General features: G+C 39.2%; 1 protein-coding gene across 1 annotated transcript in view; it reads left to right on the top strand.

Moving 5' to 3' along the window:
- Positions 1-770: 770 nt before the first annotated feature.
- The window catches only part of LOC122566687, a 99,467-nt gene continuing 81,580 nt past the window's right edge, over positions 771-18,657 (top strand). The window contains exon 1 of the mRNA XM_043724310.1: positions 771-847. The gene's annotated coding sequence lies outside the window, so the exon portion shown is untranslated. The remainder of the gene's footprint in view (positions 848-18,657) is intronic.

Here is an 18,657-nt window from a genome sequence, read left to right as displayed (position 1 = left end):
GTTAGGAACATGCACGCACACAACCGTGCGCTATCACGTGTTCGGTACTGCAAGGTTCCCTCGCACGAGTTTTGATTCTTTTTATTATCCTTTTTTTTTTTTTAGCTGCGCCTTTACACTGTGTTTACCGTACAGTTTTCAATGAGAGATTTTTCTCGTTGCAGGCTCTTCGCGTTATATCGCACGCTTAAACACCTCATAGCGTTTAGTGTTTTATCTTCCTTTCCGGACCTTTGATATTTAACGATTATCCTTTCGAAAATTGTTTAACGTGCATCAACATCGTATTTTATAAATATTAAGGCATATCTCTTTCCCCTTATCATTTTATATTCGTAGCGACTGTTTAACTCTGAATGCATTTAAAAATTGCTGTTTGTAAAAGTTAATAACGAGACGCGTAATGATAGATTACATATGGTAGGACCACGTAGAGAGTTATAAATTATGACGATTAATTAATCACATTTGCATCGATCTTTTCTTCTCTATCGTAACGCGAGATATCAAAGGAATTTCCGTTTCTTGTTTCATAGAAATTACGTGTAGCAAAAGTTAGAAAATCGATGTTAGGAAAGTTGAAGTAACATTTTCTAAATTGCTGCGATTTAATTTATTTCAGGATATTCGATAGTATACCTTAAATAATAATACGAACGAGAGGATCTTTATGCGTGTAAAGAAGTTGTTCGTAAGAAATGTCAGTAATTCTCATCTTGTTCCAGAAGTTCCATGATGCAACGTTCGTAGAATCGGCTAGAAAGTCCGGTAGCTGCGACGGTCTGAAGACGTCGATGAGAAATTAACATTGCTGCAACGTGACGCATCGTGCATACCTAATAAACAGGTTCGTGTAATGAAAATCTTTATGAGAGTTGTGAAGTAATCAGTCAACCGTGCAATCTCTTCTGTATCTTTTTTACTCTCTGCTTCTACGTCTTTGCACCTTTCGTTTTCTCTATTTTCATTCCCATCTTTTGCCTCATGTTCTACTCCATACTATTTTTCCTGCTTTACGACGAGTGACAATTTCACTTTAGATGAGTCATACTAACTTAATTATTCTTCGACGTTTAATAAATTGATAACTGGTTGACTTTATATTTCTAACTCGAGCTTGAATAATCGTCGTTGTCAAGTATTGTGTTAATTTGCAGCGATTGCATCGTGTTATACGTCGTATATGACGATAGGTGTAAGAAAAGCGTGATAAGTCGTCTTTTCCATTTTGTATAGAAGAGTAATCTTGTGATCCGATACGCATCACCCAATCTTATGTCACCTTTTGTTAAACTATCTTTTAATTATTTTGTTGATTTTATTGGGATAAGTGTTTATTTGTTTTTAGGGTTGGTAGCGTCAACGTTTAAAGAATATTAATTATGAAAAAATATTTTTGAAATTAACAACATATGTCTTATCTGCAGTATTATAAACATTATGATTTTCATAAAAGATTTTGCACGTATCTGCCAGATCAACTGCTATCCCTACAGAGTTAATGCAATCAAAACATTTTCCATCGTAGGAAACGTTCGTATGATATTTCTCCATCGCATTTAATTTCGCATTTAATTTTTAAATAAAAATTTTGCAAAAAATGGTCGCTCGCAATGTCATCGTACATCTCGATACTAACATATTTGTGACGTCGCTCTAAGTAGCTAGAAACGTTCACGTTTAGAAACATTCGTTTGAACAACGAGAATATCGAACAATTTATCGCGCGACATACGATCGAATTTCAGCATACGATAATAAGCATTATCGCTGTTAATTATCACGCTGTTGTACGCTCATTCAGCGTATTCCTTTCGATGTATATTCGCACCATCCGTTTTCCATCCTCTTCGTGATTCCCGATTCAAAGCGAAATTCTGCAAATTGAAAATCCCCTGTCTTTTTTCCCCGCCCCCATCAATTATCACGGGCGAACATCTTTTCACTTGATCGATCAAACAGTTCGAGCAAGCACCGATTATTTCTTTCATTTTCTGTACGATAAAACATCTGGATGTACTGTGTACGTACGCGAATCGTTTCTATAATTTAATAGGCGACAAGCGACAAGTTTTATTGCTCCATTTATCCGGCCTGTACGAACTTCCGTTCAATTATTTCCCGCGGGTGATTGAACGTAATCAAAGTTGGAACGTATTAACGCGTTCGACGTTGCAATTATGTAGTACTTTCAGATCGTAATGTCTTGCCACGTCTGACTCGTACTACTTACGTATACATATGTCTAGGAATGAGAAATCTGTATGGCAGTGTCGTGTTTGCCGAGTATTAGTAGTTAATTTTAACGCTCTATCAAGACAGTTACCAGATAATAAGGATAGTTGGTACATTGGTCTCGTCTATTCTCTATTTTCCCTCTTCACGCGATCAGAAAATCGGTAAGAGACCTCGTGCAAACGCAAATGCAAGCCATCCGCCGTTCCATTTCCCAGGAAAGTGAGCTTAAACTTGCGTTTCTTAAGCTCCTACCCCTACCCAGTCGATCGCTCAACGATATTTTACCGTGTTTCGATTACCAACGTTACCAACCACCGTTCACCACGAGCGAACAAAACTATCAGCCCGGAGAAATCAACCGCGTGTACCTGCTAAAAGACGCGCTTGGTAAACTGGCGTCCAAACACCACTGGTAATATCAGCGGCTAGAGGAAGTGCACAACTATAAGAAGAAAAGCATCGTTCCTGTCGGAACGAAACAAGCCGTAAATAAACTAGCGCCGGTTAATTCAGGTGTGATAGGTCCGCCGGTAGATATAGATACGGCGACAATTTACGGTTTTGAATTACGCGTTGGCCTTACGTTAGGCCATATCGGAAGGTACGCGAAGCTAAGAGGACGACACCCACGTATATAAATAGTGGACGGGAGCGTGTGGTCCTTTCGAGCGAGCAAAAACCGTTGACCTATGACACGCACGCTATAAACAATCCTCTGAAGCAGTAAATGGATATGTGCTGTTATACGGCGTCGAGTTGAAAACTGAGCCCTCGCTCTCTGGAACTCTCTTCTCTCTCTGTCTCTCTGTCTCTCTGTCTCTCCCTCTTGCCTCGGCCTCTCTGCGACCGGCTGGCCAGGGTCCCTTGCGAAACGGTTATTGGATGCACGCCATGCTCCCGTGCCAACCCCGGGGCTGTTGGTAAATATTTTTTGTCCTGACGAATAGATTTTCTGCGACAGCACGCGGTAGACGCGACCGACCGCGAGCCTATACGGAAATTCATTCGACCCCGCCAGTCATCGACGCTGCTGCGGGACCTCTGATAAATCTTTCCGCGCCAATCGCCTACCTACCCGCGACGCTTAATTAACTCTGATCGTCGCTCGTTTCGCCCCCTTCTTGTTTTTCCTTCGATATTTCGCTGGAACGGATGGATAGCCGATCGGATGATCGTCGGATCAGTTCTCGCCAAGAGGGTTTAAACTATGTGTTCGTAGGATAGAATTGGTCGTAGATTTCTCTCGTGGTTACATTTCCACGTTTGTTTCGCTAATTAATAGACTTGGAATATTCAGGAAAATTCATATCCCTGAAATCTGTATGTTGGTTCGTGGAAGGGTTCGAACGCCTGCTATAAACAAGTTTTATGGCTATATCGAACGTGCTATATGAAACAATTTGAGATCTCACTGGCACGTGGTTAACGAGACACGACTGCCATGATCATATTGTTGCGAGGTATCTATCGTTTTAGTAAGAAATCAGGTTTCAGGATGCTCCGAGGGTGTTTTTATTGTAAAATTCGTGAAGCTGGATTCTCTGTTAGGTCGTCTCTTGCAAAGATATTTAAAAGGAATGGAAAGACGAAAACAGAAAGTAAAATGGAAAGTATCTTAATAATAGTTGTAAGCGTCAAAGTGTGAAACGCAAGGGGGTTAGGAAGTTAAATCGACTCGATAACTTTGTAATGCGATTTAAATGTTAATCGAGCAAAACTTAGTCGAAATCATGCACTTTTTGAAAGCCCAAGTGAATCAGCGTTTATGTAGCGGAATGAAGTTTAAAATGGAAAGTGAATACATGGAACAAATGGCAGAGAAATTATCAGTTAAACGTTTCCTTTCTAACAAGCTTCTTTATTTCAATTTTCACCGAGCTCTATCGAACATTAGATTTCTTGAAATTTTTCATTTAATGGATATCGTACGATTTCGATTAAAGTATCGTCCGTTAAGTTCACCGATGAAAAGAGAAAACTCTAAAACGACCACAGGTTTTTGATTTAATTACTAAAAGTATGGCTTTTAATCTCACCCTCGTCCGAGCCTCTCTGTAATGCATCAGACACTAGATTCTATTCAATGCATTAAGTGTACAATAAAATTAAAAGTGATTTTAACGGGAAATTATTTAAGTATCGTTTCCTGTAATATTATTATATCGAAAATCGTGTTCTTCTGAATCAGTCAGCTTCAAAGAACAGCCTACTTTGAACGGGTTTCCTTCAATCTCGTTTCTATCCGTCGTGGTCTCTTTATGCACGCGTATCCTTTATGTAACGAATTTAAAGAGCTGCTCGATTTTTACGTATCGTTAGAGATTGAAAATTATTATGTTTCGTATAGCTGTCTCGAGCAAATGTTGCCAATATCGCTATCAAAATTCAGATCGTCTTTAATTAAAGGATGATTGATATTTTCGTATGAAATTAGTCTTAAACGAAATAGACTTTCTCCGCGTTCTGCATATATCAGACCGTATATACCGTCTATCAAGATCTACAGATTTTCCGTCAGGATTGGAAGAATGGAAGATACGGAAAAATCGGTCTGTCTTCTTCCTCCTTGCTCGTCTTTTTCTTTCTCTTCGTTCATTACCAAATACAGCGGTTGGACGTTGTTAGGTGCGTTTACTCTACACACGAGTTAATTACCTACGATCAAACGTCATTGTAGACCTAACCCATAAATAAATCAATCGAAACTTCGGAGATCGATATTTCTGCAAATACGTCAACCGCTATCGAGATCAACATTCTGCGATTACTGTACGTGTACATTAATTACCTAGAATCAGAGTTCTAAAACACCATTCGCCAAACTCACTCCGCCCTATCAACATTTATCCTTTTCTCCCAAACGTCACCGATAAATAAATCAAAGGGAACTTGAAAAATCCGCATTTTTCCAAATACCTGAACCGCTATCAAGATCAACCTTTTCAAAAGCGATGACGTCCGATGGAACGCGTTCGACGCCGGCCGATTCCCGCGAGAAGCCTCGAACCTTTTGCTAAACGACGCGCGAGGAAGAAAGTGAGTACTCGGAGTCTGGTCTCTGGGTACAACACGGTCTCCGGCCAGATAGAAGTTGGTCGCGGGTGGGGGTGGCGGCGGTTGCTTTACAGGAGCGTGTTACAAGCAGGAATCTTCGTAAGCTGTAAGATGATACTTCTCGTTGATGAGGCCAGGACGAAGATCGTAGAGAAGGAAGGTGGGATAAGGTGAGGTTGCGAGGGGACAGCGGAAGGGAAGAGAGCATGCACCGCGAAACTTTTGTTATTAAGAGCGAGCCGTGAATCCCGGTGGATAGGAGGAACGACTGCGATCGCGTGTATTAGGAAACGAAGCCACGGGGCTCGTCGTAACTCACTCGCGTTATGTAGCGAGTTAACTAAGCAGTTCGCGTTTCAGAAACGTGAAACGATAACGCACGCATAATACAAACCGCGCGCCACCGCAACGCGGAGCGTCGCGCCGCGTCGTGCCGCGTTGTGCAGCGCCGGAAACGGAACGCCGTAAAATAGTATCTTCGGCCGCGAACACAATAAATTTCCCGGTTTCGCGTTTAAATTACCCGGCGCGCAGTTCGCCGAAGATATCTGCTCGTCGAGGCTCGATACGCTGCCCCTCGCGAGTCAGATATCCCACGATATTTAAACGCTTCCCACCGTACGCTTTTATCTATATAGATTGCCGGAGTAATGCGCACGCGTTATTTACAGATGGCCACTTTTTTCGTTCGCGTGTTCGATTCGAGCGAGATCCACCGTGTTAGATAGGAGTTTATGAATTGGTTAGATAGGCCTGTCACTTGATTTCAGAGCGTGAAATATAGAATTGTAAGTTTCAAGGTGGTGGCACTTACTTAGATTCAGATGTTGACTATGGATCACGAAGAAAGCTCGTGAAAGGTATATTTGTCAGATTCTTAACTGTTCGTAATATGTTTATGCACGAGGTCTTATTGTCAGAAGGATTTAGTGGCTTACTTCGGTCATTTTATTACTGTTAGAGAGGTTTAGATGTTCGTTAGCGGCAAACTCTATGTGTAAGGTGTGCTGTTTCTTTGCTAATAAACACGAACATTTTTATGTAGAGGGACACAGAGCTGTTGCAAATACGCTTAATATAATGCGCGCAATATACATATTTCATAGGTAGAATAAAATATGAAATATAGAATACAATAATAACGATGAAATCTTCGTACGTAACGATGGAAATTTTTAGTTGGGAACAGCTGAGATCTTCAACATCAATGGGAGGCCATGCGTTTCTGCACGCGTTTGCGATTTTTTAGGTAAAACATGTGCATGCATTCTGAGCCACAACCATGCGCAAACTTGAAACTCATTATTTTTAATTCGGAAGAAGGGAGCGAACTACTATTTTGACGCGTCATGTTGCCACTTCCGTATTGCGAACGTACAATCATTTGTATTAGTGTACCATTATGTATTCGCGGATTAGTTAGCAACAAAACAGCTGTTAATTCGACTGAACTAGTTATGTCTTTCGCGATGATAGATATAGAATAGAAAGTTAATTATTATGTAGTTTGAAAACTAGTTCTTAGTTGGTACAGATGTTTCAGAATTCGAATCAAGTTCGGGGTTATGCGTTTTGCGAATCCGAAACACCAACATTTTACGAACATGACTTTTTTTTCTAAAACTGCGATGTTAAATGCATTTTCAAATGTAATCGCTTTGATATCTTTTGTTAGTAAAAAGAAAACGCGTTTCTTTCTTCTTTCTTTGCATAAAGTTAGAACGAAAGACCACCTATCGTAAGATATTTCATTTTATCGGAATATTACGATAGATTAATAGAATAATTATCAAATTAATAACTCTGAATGAAGCATAGATTACAGTAATATTCTTGTAATATATTGATAATAACATCGATCTAATTTTGTGTAATCAAATAATGCATAAATTTATACACCACACCTATGCTATCAGAATGGAAAATACGAATGCGCTTAAGTAACGTAATTAGATCCTATTTGTGTAAATTACTTTGGTAAACCTATTCGCGTTCGAAGATATTAAAAAATACTCAATTTTCATATTATTTTTATAATAATAATACGAATATAATAATATAATATATAATAATAATAATGAATATTGAATATTATATTCAAACTTTATATTATTTTATCGAATTACGTATGATCTATTTTGTTCTTCAATTTCAATTTCAAAATAAAGATCGCAACGTTCGACAGATTAGGTTTCATGTTTGTATAAAGACGCGTTGTTGTAAAAGACTTTGTAAAAAACTTTTCGGACAACCCAATAGATACTAAGAATAAAAAAAGAATATTTTTAAGAATAATCGTTGCTTATCGCATCAAGACTTGGACAATAAAATAGTAACAGAGTGACCATTCGAAGAGATAAAAATATAACGACAAGCTGATACGTATCGATCGTTTAAATACATACGCGAATCAAACAAACAGAAACACAAGTAACAGACATCGAAGTTATCACTTTCTATATGGAAAAATGTCAACAGTATAGAATACATTATCCACGATAATGCATCGTCAAACAACTCGTTCGCTTTAACGACCAGAATAAACGAGGAGCGCATCAAGTTTAACCTCCGTTAGACGCAACCGTTCGCAGATCCGCGAATCTAGTACGAGCATCAAGAATTCAACCGCAACTTTCCTTTACGATTCTACGTTGCAAACATACCTTTGGTTCTAACGCTGCAAGCATAAACCGTAGGTAGTATCGTTATATTTCAGAAGAAAATCGTCACGTGATTAACGGTACTGTGTCAGGGTAACGGAATTAATCCATCAAGCGTCATATACTTGACGGACATGGATATTTTCAACGATATAACAAAATATTAATTTACACGTTTGAGCTCTGATCTTCTACTTTGATTTTTTCTTTTTGTTACGTACGTTTATATAAAATTCTCTATTCTTCGTGTAAGAGTGTAGGATAGCGTTTCTTTTACTTCACAGGTATCAAGATCTGTACTAATGAGATTTCGCAAGATACGTATCGCCTCCTTATTACGAAAGCGGCACAATTCCAAAGCATTGCACGTTCGAAAATGGAAAATATCGTAATTGATTATATACAAAGATGAGATTATCAAAGGTTGGAATTAATCTTTAACTATTAAGCTTGTAAAGTTTCAAGTATCTGGCTGAAATTTATAAATTCGAGTGTATTATAATCTACCGTATATTGTTATATAATTGCAAGGTTAAAAGAGGAACGTTGGGAGAAAATTTCATATCGATAGTATTAAAGGATTAAAACACACTTCTTTTCTATTTCCTTTTCTTCTTCTTCTTTTTTTTTTTTTAACGTTTATCGCACGTCGCGCGTCGGCGCGAAGATATTCGCGCAGGCGACGGCAATAACGAGAACGTTCGTGCACGAAACAATGCGGCCCTATTCACGCTCGTTATTTCCCCTCGAAACTCATGCAACAGTGGCATAGACTCACGAACTTCTGCGGCCTCCTGTTCGTTTCCTCGTCTAATTAGAAAATTACCTTTCCCTCTCCGCCGTGTTTTCGAGGACGAATCGTCGAACGATAAAAACGTTCGAATCGTTTAACCGCGTCTTCGCGGGAAACAACAACGTGCAACTTTTTGGAGATATTTTATCTTCGCTGAAGTTACGTAATCGGAGGAATAGTATGGCTTTATTTCGACTTGAACAAATTACGAAGAAATCGTTGTTGCCGAGCATAATTTCTACTTTTAATGTCACGTTACGTATCTTCTTAAATCGCTGCAAGTACTCGTGTATAGTCAAATATTGTAGAAGAGTTAAAGCGACGTTTAAACAAGTTCGCGCTAAAGGAACGTTTGTTTCTGTCGCGATGTGTCGCCGCGTGTTTCACAACTTTATTTAATCCTTGCCACTTCGAACGGAAACAGGTAACAAGCAGCGATTTTTGTTGCTGGAAACATAAAGGAACATTGGGCAATACGCAGCAATATTTTCAAGATACATGGAACACCGACAGAAAGTATGTACATAACTCGTCGTTGCTTCGGCGAAGACGCAGCTTCTCGTTGACACAGCCGTGGTCGATGAACGGCTAACGACAAAACTTGTCATCGTATCCGAATTTGCGAGAAGATTAGACGGTGGGTGCCCGCGGAAATCGGCGAGACCGAAAGGAAATTAATAGTTCGTCCCGGATGTTGGTCGTTCCTACCGCAGAGCGTACCGCAAACGTTAACCCATGTACCCTGTCTCTCGTCTTCCCTACGACAGAATTGAAACGCAACGTGTTTCTCTGACGTGTACGAGCGCATTTATTTTCGAGTTGCATTAGATCGTCGATTACGTCCGGCAAACGGGTGCCTTCTGGCGTAGGAAGAGTCGACGAGACGCGTTACGTTTCTCTGTCGCTAACAGATTCGCGGATTTTCACGCGATTTCATATTTCTATGAACGGAACTAGAGAAACGGAAACTACATAGGAATTTGTTTCGTCCGCTAAAAATCATGAAGAGTACACCGCATTGAATATTTTATATGTCTTGGTACACTGTATGCACCTGAGGATTTTTCCAGCTTAAAATCTATCATAAATACTATTAAAAACCTGCAGACTAGTTATTTATGCAAGCTTGCAGGTTTTGCTTAAAAAAGTATTTTGACGGATTTTTAGATTTTAAACTTGCGCGTTGATCGGTTTATCTCAAACCGCTTAAATATCTCGAAAAATACGAATCATACGAAAAAAGTTTCGGATAAAAATTGCGCTCCATCGAGAGGGATATAATATACTTTTGGGCCGGCATTAAGGATTTGTTAATCCCTACTCCGATGTCTTATCGTTTTGTGTTTTAAAAGATCTGACAAAATTCTGTCCTACTTATTATAGTCCCTAATTTACTATACAAGTGGCGCTTTAGTCAAATGTTTAAACCATCTTGCAAAAAAGTAAAACGGAAAGTTATGAGAAGATGAGGATTTGTTAAAATCCTAAAAAGTTATTGCAGGGTCTTATCCGTAACACTATGATCTTTCGAAAAAATATAACAGAATTTGCCAGTCCTCGAAACGAAACTATAACTATTTTGAGACCTAAATTTGCGGGAATTTTGAGCGGATTATTCGTTATTGGAAAATAAGACGAGAAACGCGTCGAAGAAGAAAGACTCGTATTTAATATGTATGAGAAACGTATGAGCCATACGAGAAAGAATTCACTTACTTGCCAAACGATTGACGTGGTCGGCCGTATGAGCCGCCGAAGGCGCAGTGTTCATTTTATCCTCGTGATATTCAGAAACGAATCATAAGGATGTGAACGAGCAATGTATCGAAGTTTAAAGAACACGTTGATGCCCCGCGAATTCGCGTATTGACTGAAGAGTAAGTTTAAGAAAGGTTGAAAGGGAAACTTTGCTGCGACTATTACGGAGAAGTTGAAGGTTAAGATTGAGCAAGATCCCACGTAACTCATACAAGAATTAGCCACAATGGTAGACACAGGAGAGGAAAAATTTACCAAGAAGTAAGGAGTCATTGAGGTGAATGGGGAAAGTGAGTAGACACTTTGTATGCATTGTCCTCGGCAAATGCTACGAATATTTCATATCCAACAACTTCAACGCATAGTTTAATTCCATTTGTAACAAATATACATAGGTTGGAAAGTTCATAGCGAAAATATAAGAAATGTTTAAAAGCGATATAGTTTTGTAAAATCTCTGTTTCAGTGAAGAAATAAATACACTGTCTCGATGACATTTTGCTTCTTTTCAAAAGATTTTCTCTATGTACTTTCCAATAATAAATTCCACCAAGTAGATTTTAAAGATATTACTTTTATCAGAAAATTGTGCAACTATGAAATTTGAAGTTTAGAAAAACGAGTCACTTTCGATTAAGTTTTTAATCGACGTAGATACAAATATGATATAATTCACGTTTCACGAAAATGAAACGAGCTGTCAAGTAACGAGCAATCATGTACATAATCACAGAGATGTTTTAAAAGTTCAAGCCATTATGTAAATCGCTTATTCGTTATCAAATAGACAGAGAAATTACGCTAAAATATTTATAACTGTTAAATGTCAAATCAATCAAATCTGGAAATATCTTTTCCTGCCACTAATTAATTTATTCCTGAAGAATTTCGGCGCAAGCAAACGGCGAAACACGTCGAATCGTCCAAAAACCAGTAAAGACGAACGAACCGAGAGTTTTCATCGCCCTTGACTGAAACTGGGCGCAGAAACGCAGCTCCTCGCGAGCTTCCCCTCGTCACAACCTGATCCCCGATGTGCGTGCATACGTACGTGCGTGCGTGCGTGCGTGCGTGCGTGCGATGAGGATTCAGCCGAGATGAGTTCCTAGAAATGGCGTGCGGTATCATCCCGTTCCATCCTGCATGCCGTCAGTTGCGTAGGTGATACAGACACGCAGGGTTCCACGCATCCATCGCACGCATGCTTGCGTGTGCGTGCTATGGCTAAGCGAGGCACGAGGAGATAAACGAAACTACCCACGAAACAAACCCAAAAAGTCGAACGAGAACTCGTGTACCACGACAAACAAAACCAAGCTGAACGAACTAAAAAAAATCCTACTATATAACGAAAGAAAACCAAAATCAAAAATAAAATTAAAGAGCGAGAAAGAAGCGATCCGAAGAAATAAAACCCTGACAAAAAAAAAAAGAAGAAGAAAAAGAAAAAGAAACCCAACTAACTTAAAGAGAAAGAAATAAGTGAACGGCGAAGGATTCTGACGAAGGAGGAAGAAGGAAAAGCGACTTCGACGGCGGAGTTGGCAACACAGGTAAAAGAGCCCACCAGGTAGGTTCTGCCGTCAGTGGCGATGCAGGCGATGCGAACGAGAGGAAGGACTCTGGGAACGACGTAGCGAAGGTGGATGAGGAGGAGGTCTGAGGAGGCCGAAGGAGAACACTGGCAGAGAGATGCAGGAGAGAAGGTGGTTTGAGGAGGAGGAGGAGGATGTTGGTTGGGCGAAGGAGGAAGGCGAGCAGGCTGGCGCAGAGAGGCTGAAGAAGGGAGGGGCGGGTAGAAGGGCAGCAATCTCGCGGTAATCTAATTTCAGCGTGCGGAGGGTTCTAGGAACGCGGCGTGACATTAGCGAACCACCTTCAGCATCGTCCGTTCGTACGTGGCGTCCTCCTCTCTCTTATCTCCTACTCTATGCTTCTATCTTTATCAAACCACCTCCGCCAACCTCTGTCCTCTCTTATTCCACCTACCGCACCGCGACTTCCTCTCCTCCTCCGCCTACTCCTCATCGCTATCCTACACTCTCCAACTTCGCTGCTCTTACGCCGAGGGAGGCTATCTCCTCGTCTAGTTACCGACGCCGAATAAAGTGGTTCGACGTTTACGTCGACCCGGGCTAACGGGTAATCCCCTGCACGCCTCTCTGCCACCATCCTACACACCACTGTCCTTTTCGTTCTATCGTCCTGTCATCTGGCTTTCGCTCTATCTTTCTGCCGTTATTTATCTTCTTCTGCTCGGGACGTCTTCTTTCCACGACTTTCTAGGCTCGTCCAGCCTATCCGCCAAATTAGACGTATCGGAATTGGCGAAGGAATAGAGAGGTCGTGAATTATCGTATTAAAGGCGGTACCGATTGATGCCGCCCCTTTCTGGAAGATCGACGATCGATGCGGATGAGCGGTCTGCGTCATTGGAATTTTCGGCCGTGCAGCGTGCGACGACGTTGCGCGATTTGACAGGATTATATTTTTAATGACACAGACGAGAATTTTAATAATACGGATAGACGAGCGTGCAATTCTCATATTTTATTACTCTCGCTCAGAAAGTGACATGTAATCGTGTCGTATTTATTTCGATAATAAATGACATCCAGACAAGGAAATATATTATTCGGATAATAGGACACATCGAGATACTAACTCCTCGTATTTATATAGCAAAGGTTCTACCAGAGAATCTGCTACTGTTCGCGAACAGGTGCACGCATCGACGGCTATTTCAGCAATCGACCGATTACGCGGAACGCTGCCAGAGATTAAGGACTACTAGCGAAACGTCTTCCCGTACCAAGCACCCGGCAGCCGCTGTCGTTCTCGGGATGAACGATCCTCGGCGAACGAACCGCGGCCACGAGGAGTTACGTAACGAGCTGTCGTGGCGAACTGTAACGTGGGATCGCGCACGCGTATGCAGAGCCGGTGTTTAGGTGAACTCTTCTTCTGTTCGGGTCCCTTAACGAGCAATCGCGTGAGATGTTAAGTGCTGAAGCTTTAACGAGACTCCGTGGGTGAACGGAAGATTGAAAATTCTCCTATTCAATCGTCGGTAATAATATCGTACGGTGGACTGATCGACAGCTCTTTAGGGAAACGTAATTGGGTTGCTAATAACGGATATGAGATTCAGAGATTTTACTAATGCGCATCGTCTGTTTGTACAGTCGAGAGTCTTTTGAGTTATCGAGCTAACAATTCTAGAACTGAAAGTTTCTCGACCACAGAAAAAGTTTTGTTCATTCGTCGTTAAGAGATGAATGTTCATGAAAATCTATAAATATAATTAGAGGAATGGAAATAGATAGAAATTCGTTTTGCTTCTTAAATGTTATAGCTAATATTTCGCTTAATATTTTTGCATATTATATATTCTACAAATGCACAAACATCTGTGGTCTCTTTATCAATAATGGAAGCGCATCTTTCTTTACATTTTTGTATAAAAATATTGCATTACGATTTACAATCAGATTTGTTAGAAACAGATATATTTGTCGTTTATTTAATTAATGACTCGTTGCAATACAATTTTACATACACCCGATGTTAAGCACGGTAGGTTTAAGGAAAATTAATTCTTTGTACTTTGCCGATGCTTTTACAACGACATTGACGATATGAAAAATTATACAAAAACATATATTGATTAATATAAAAATTCAGGAATATCTGTGGTCACCTTTCTCTCAAACCGAAATTCTTTGTTGCACTAGAAAAGTGGGCTAAAGCCGATGATCGTATTAAAAAATTCTTAAAGTGAACAAAGAGCGAAGGAGTTTAGGTTCGCACAGGATTGGAGGTGTTGTTTCTTTTCGTTTTACGTTTGGGTTAACGTAATATGTGGAATCTACATACGATCTACATTCCCTAGAACACCGGAGAAAAGAGGGAAAGAATGTTTTTCAGTGGTTTCTTGAATTTTGCATGCACACCTCATTAGTATGTTGCAGAGAGCATTTAGAATGAAAGCAGGATATGTTACTTGCATCTTTAATTTAGAAGATTTTCCACAATTGTGTTTCGCTGTGCTTCCACCGGTTCTTTCGGATGTGGAATTCACAATTCTCTACTAACAACTAAAAAGTAAATTGCTCCTATAACGTTTTAATTTTACTAATATCTTATTTGAAAACTAGTGAAATAGGATATGAAACCGATTCTTTTAAATCACAGAAAGTTCCAAACGAACGAACGACAAAAATACAAATTTCATAATATGAAGCTTCTATAGCTTTTGCTTTGTTTTTTATTTCCATCAGTCTCCGATATAATATTTGTTACTTACGATTGTTTCCCATCCACCTGGCAATTCATTTATTTTACCACTATTGAATCATTCACCTTTGTTATGAAAATATAATTTCGCTGTCTCTACAATCAGATTCTCCAATATCGCCTCTTTACTGTAACACTCGTACATTGAAAATTCAATATATATCATGAGATATATTTTATTATAAAACGATTCGTCATAATTAAATTTTCAACACCGATTGATTATTCACACGATACTGCACCGTTTTTGGTTCGTATGTAAAATATATATCTTCATATTCCATCTATTTGTGAAAATCTCCAAATTGCTATTCAAGTTGCAGATATATACCCAAAAAAAGATGTAACGAAAGAAATTTTCGATCCGACGCTGCTTGTAATAATGCTCCATTTTTGAGTGAAAGAAAATGTAGGGAAAAGCCATAAAATTGCGGTGGATGATCGTTTAAATCTCTACGACGCAGTTAGATAGTGCTGATTAGTTGGATGGACTCCTCGAAACGCTTCATATACCTAAACGAGGAGGATTTCGCGAATATAGGCGGTAGGCTTAGCGTTTCCTGATCAGCTGCTCCTCTTCCATCTGGTGCTTGCAGACACGTTTCTATCCATTAAGAGATATACGCACCATGTCTAGACATAGCGTACAGATTTTCTTACGCTAATTACATGCAGTATCTTACATCGTGAATCGGGATTTTGTACCGTTAATTGCATTTACTACTGTTACACCGATGATATCATTGACGATCAGGGAACTGGTAAGTAACCAGTTGTTCACTTTCTGCGAAGAAAGTTCATCGGAGTTAAATCTTAATCGTTTAATTGAATTCAGTTGAGATACAAATTTTTGATTACCGCAGCATTGAGCATTTAAACGAGGAAAGTGATAAATATATATATATATATATACAAGATTCGAAATTTATTTTAATATTAGAATATTAATTGTTAGTTAATATTTCTGTAACAATGTGGTTAGGCATTAGGTCGTCCGAGAAGTTTCTTTCGTTTCATAAGGTGATAATAGATGAACAAGAATTTCTATTTTATATTATTTTATTGAATTAAGTACGATCCATTGATCGTTATATTTCTATTATTATGCTCGTTATTCAATAAACTAATATAAAACAAAAAACGTTGTGCGTCTATTATTTCCTTATAAAACGAAAGAAACTTTTCGGACAACCTAATATTTATCACGATCCTTATTAGTAAAATTATAAATTTGACCTAAAAGGAATCGCAAGGTATTTTTATAGTTATAGCTCAAAAAGTGGTCGATTTTAGAAATGTGTAAAATCTGTGAGAATTTAAAAAAAGAAACCCTAGCCTCTTCGGTAGATAGTTGCACAATTAATAAATTAATAAATTAATATACAATAAATTAATTCACATTTTTTAATTCAAGTCGATTCTCAGAAAAATGTCACTTTTCTTAGCTGTATCGCTCTTTTAGCAAACGGTATGTAATATGTAACTGTAAGAACTATTATTTTAAACTCTCGTTGCTTCGAATTAAATTTCACTTACGCGTAGTAACAAGCGTAGTTCGTCGAAAATAATATAGCAGACACGTGTATATTACGCGAAAGTATATTACAGAAAATTGTCTACATTTGCTTCGCGTATAATGTTCGAATTAGAAACTAATTCTTGAACAACGACACAAGTGTGAAATGCAAACCTAAACACCTTACAATATCAAAACAACATAATATTAAGCACGATTACCCGGCAATATTACCGACAGCTTCTACCAAATACGTCATTACGCAAACCATACATCAAGCACATGCGAGCTTTAAGCAAACGCCGCAATAAACACTACCTAACGTTCCGCGTTCTCTCTATACAACCATAAACGACATTTACAACCTCTTGGAGCAAACGTCCCTCCGCGAATCATCGACTATGCTGTACCAGCGTGAGCACCGGTAAATCGTTTCTCTGGAATCGTTAATTCGTCGCAATCGACCAGAAGAGATTAGTTCCGGGAACACTGTGGACTTCTCCAGATTCACGGCAGTTAGTCACGTTGCGTAATCGAACGACGAACAGTCGAAATCGAACGGAACCATGAGCCAATCGCCACGAAACATCCAATTTTCACGTTTCAGATACACAGGATGTTGCAGATCTCTTTAACCAAACTTTATTAGAACGTTGTGTGCGTATAATATGTGTAGCCAAATGATACGAAGAGTATAGCGAATGATTGTTCAACGGTATAAAATCGAGATAAGTTTTACAGGATAATAAATAAATTCGATTTTCTATCTTTGCCAGACTCCTGAGAGGCGAAATTATTTTTATTATTAAAATATTCAATGGAAAATGATATAATAGTTGGATAGCAATTTAATTACCGTCGTTCTCAATAACATTACTGGATATCTTATTTATATGTATATGTTCATGATAAAGCAAACATTCATTTTTTTAACCAGATTGACATGTAAAGTTTCGTTTCATTTCACGTGGCAAAGGTCTTACACTAGTATTTGCCTTCCACATCGCATATATTACAGCACAGAGATAAGCAATTAATTAAAATAACGAAATACATCGAATATCATTTTTAATTATTTTACGAGATAACTAATACCAAACGCGACAAAGAAAAATGTTTCACGGACATCGGAACGGACCAACCGTATTCCCCAAAGTCCGAGAGTCTAAACCGAATTTATCCCTTTAAAACCTCGTCTCCTTACGACTGCACGAAACCCGTCAAGAGTATCCAAACCGCAGCAAACCCTATTACACAATTTACGAGCGAGCAAAAGCAACGACCAGAAGACAGGAAAATATTTTCCAGCCACTGTATTCCACAAGCTACGTTCGCCTCTTCTTTAACATCTCTTATTTTCCCAAGTTTTGAACGCGAACTTCGCATGCATACTTTCTCGCGCGAACTTCGAGGCGATCATACGCGAACGACGTTTAACGATCCAAACCAACGAAATCTAACTATCGTAGAAGCTCGGCCTGAAACGAAAGAAAATCGGCGTTTGAACAGTAGACGCTCCGAATTTGTGTGTTTTCTGCACCACAGAACTGTTTCATTTCGATGAAAAGAAGTGCTAGTCTTAAGACGGAGATCAACGTTTTTGCTTAAACTTGTTCTATATTATCAGATACTTTGTCCCTACGAGAACGAGATTAGTTTTAAGATATTGAAATCGAGAAAATGATGCGAATAATCAGAATAGTTCTACGGTAATAAAATCAACAACGAAATAATTTCTAGAAATAAAGTAATATACATACGCCATTCTGTTACGATAATTACAGCAGAGAATACTTCGAGTTGAACGAACGATCAGCTTCAACATACTTGAATAAAGATAACTAGTCGAAGAAACTTTCTTTTTAACGAGGGATAATTATATCCACGTAGAAATCTATGACCATCGAACTATCAATGTAACAGTACTGCGCCGTCATCGTTGTCACGCCATTAATCACGAGTTAAGTCAACCGTTTTTAAACGCGAATCGCATAAAAATCGTTCACTATCGAATTTAGTGAATTTCGAGACAAATAACCTACTGAACAAATACCCTTGCAATCTAAACTTCACTCTGTGCAATAAAAAAGTATATGAGAAATACGATATGGCCGAAAGCGAAGTTGAACGAAATCGGGGAAGAAAATTCCGTGAGGCGCGCGTACGAGCCGTCTCTGAAGGATTATTAATGCAGAGTTATGGGGAAGCGGGGGGTTTACGCGAGTTATCGTGAGGGGGCCGCGTGTCTCCTCTGGTACCTTGGTGCCGTTTCTGCCGTGCCGGAGGTTCACGATTCTCGCGTGACCCGTGAACTCTCGCACGTAACGAGATCTCTCCCCTGG

This window comes from Bombus pyrosoma, linkage group LG4 (genome assembly GCF_014825855.1).
Source record: "Bombus pyrosoma isolate SC7728 linkage group LG4, ASM1482585v1, whole genome shotgun sequence".
In the NCBI taxonomy this organism is placed as follows: domain Eukaryota; kingdom Metazoa; phylum Arthropoda; class Insecta; order Hymenoptera; family Apidae; genus Bombus; species Bombus pyrosoma.
The sequence above is the reverse complement of the archived record's forward strand: the minus strand, read 5'-3'. Positions and strand labels throughout refer to the sequence as shown.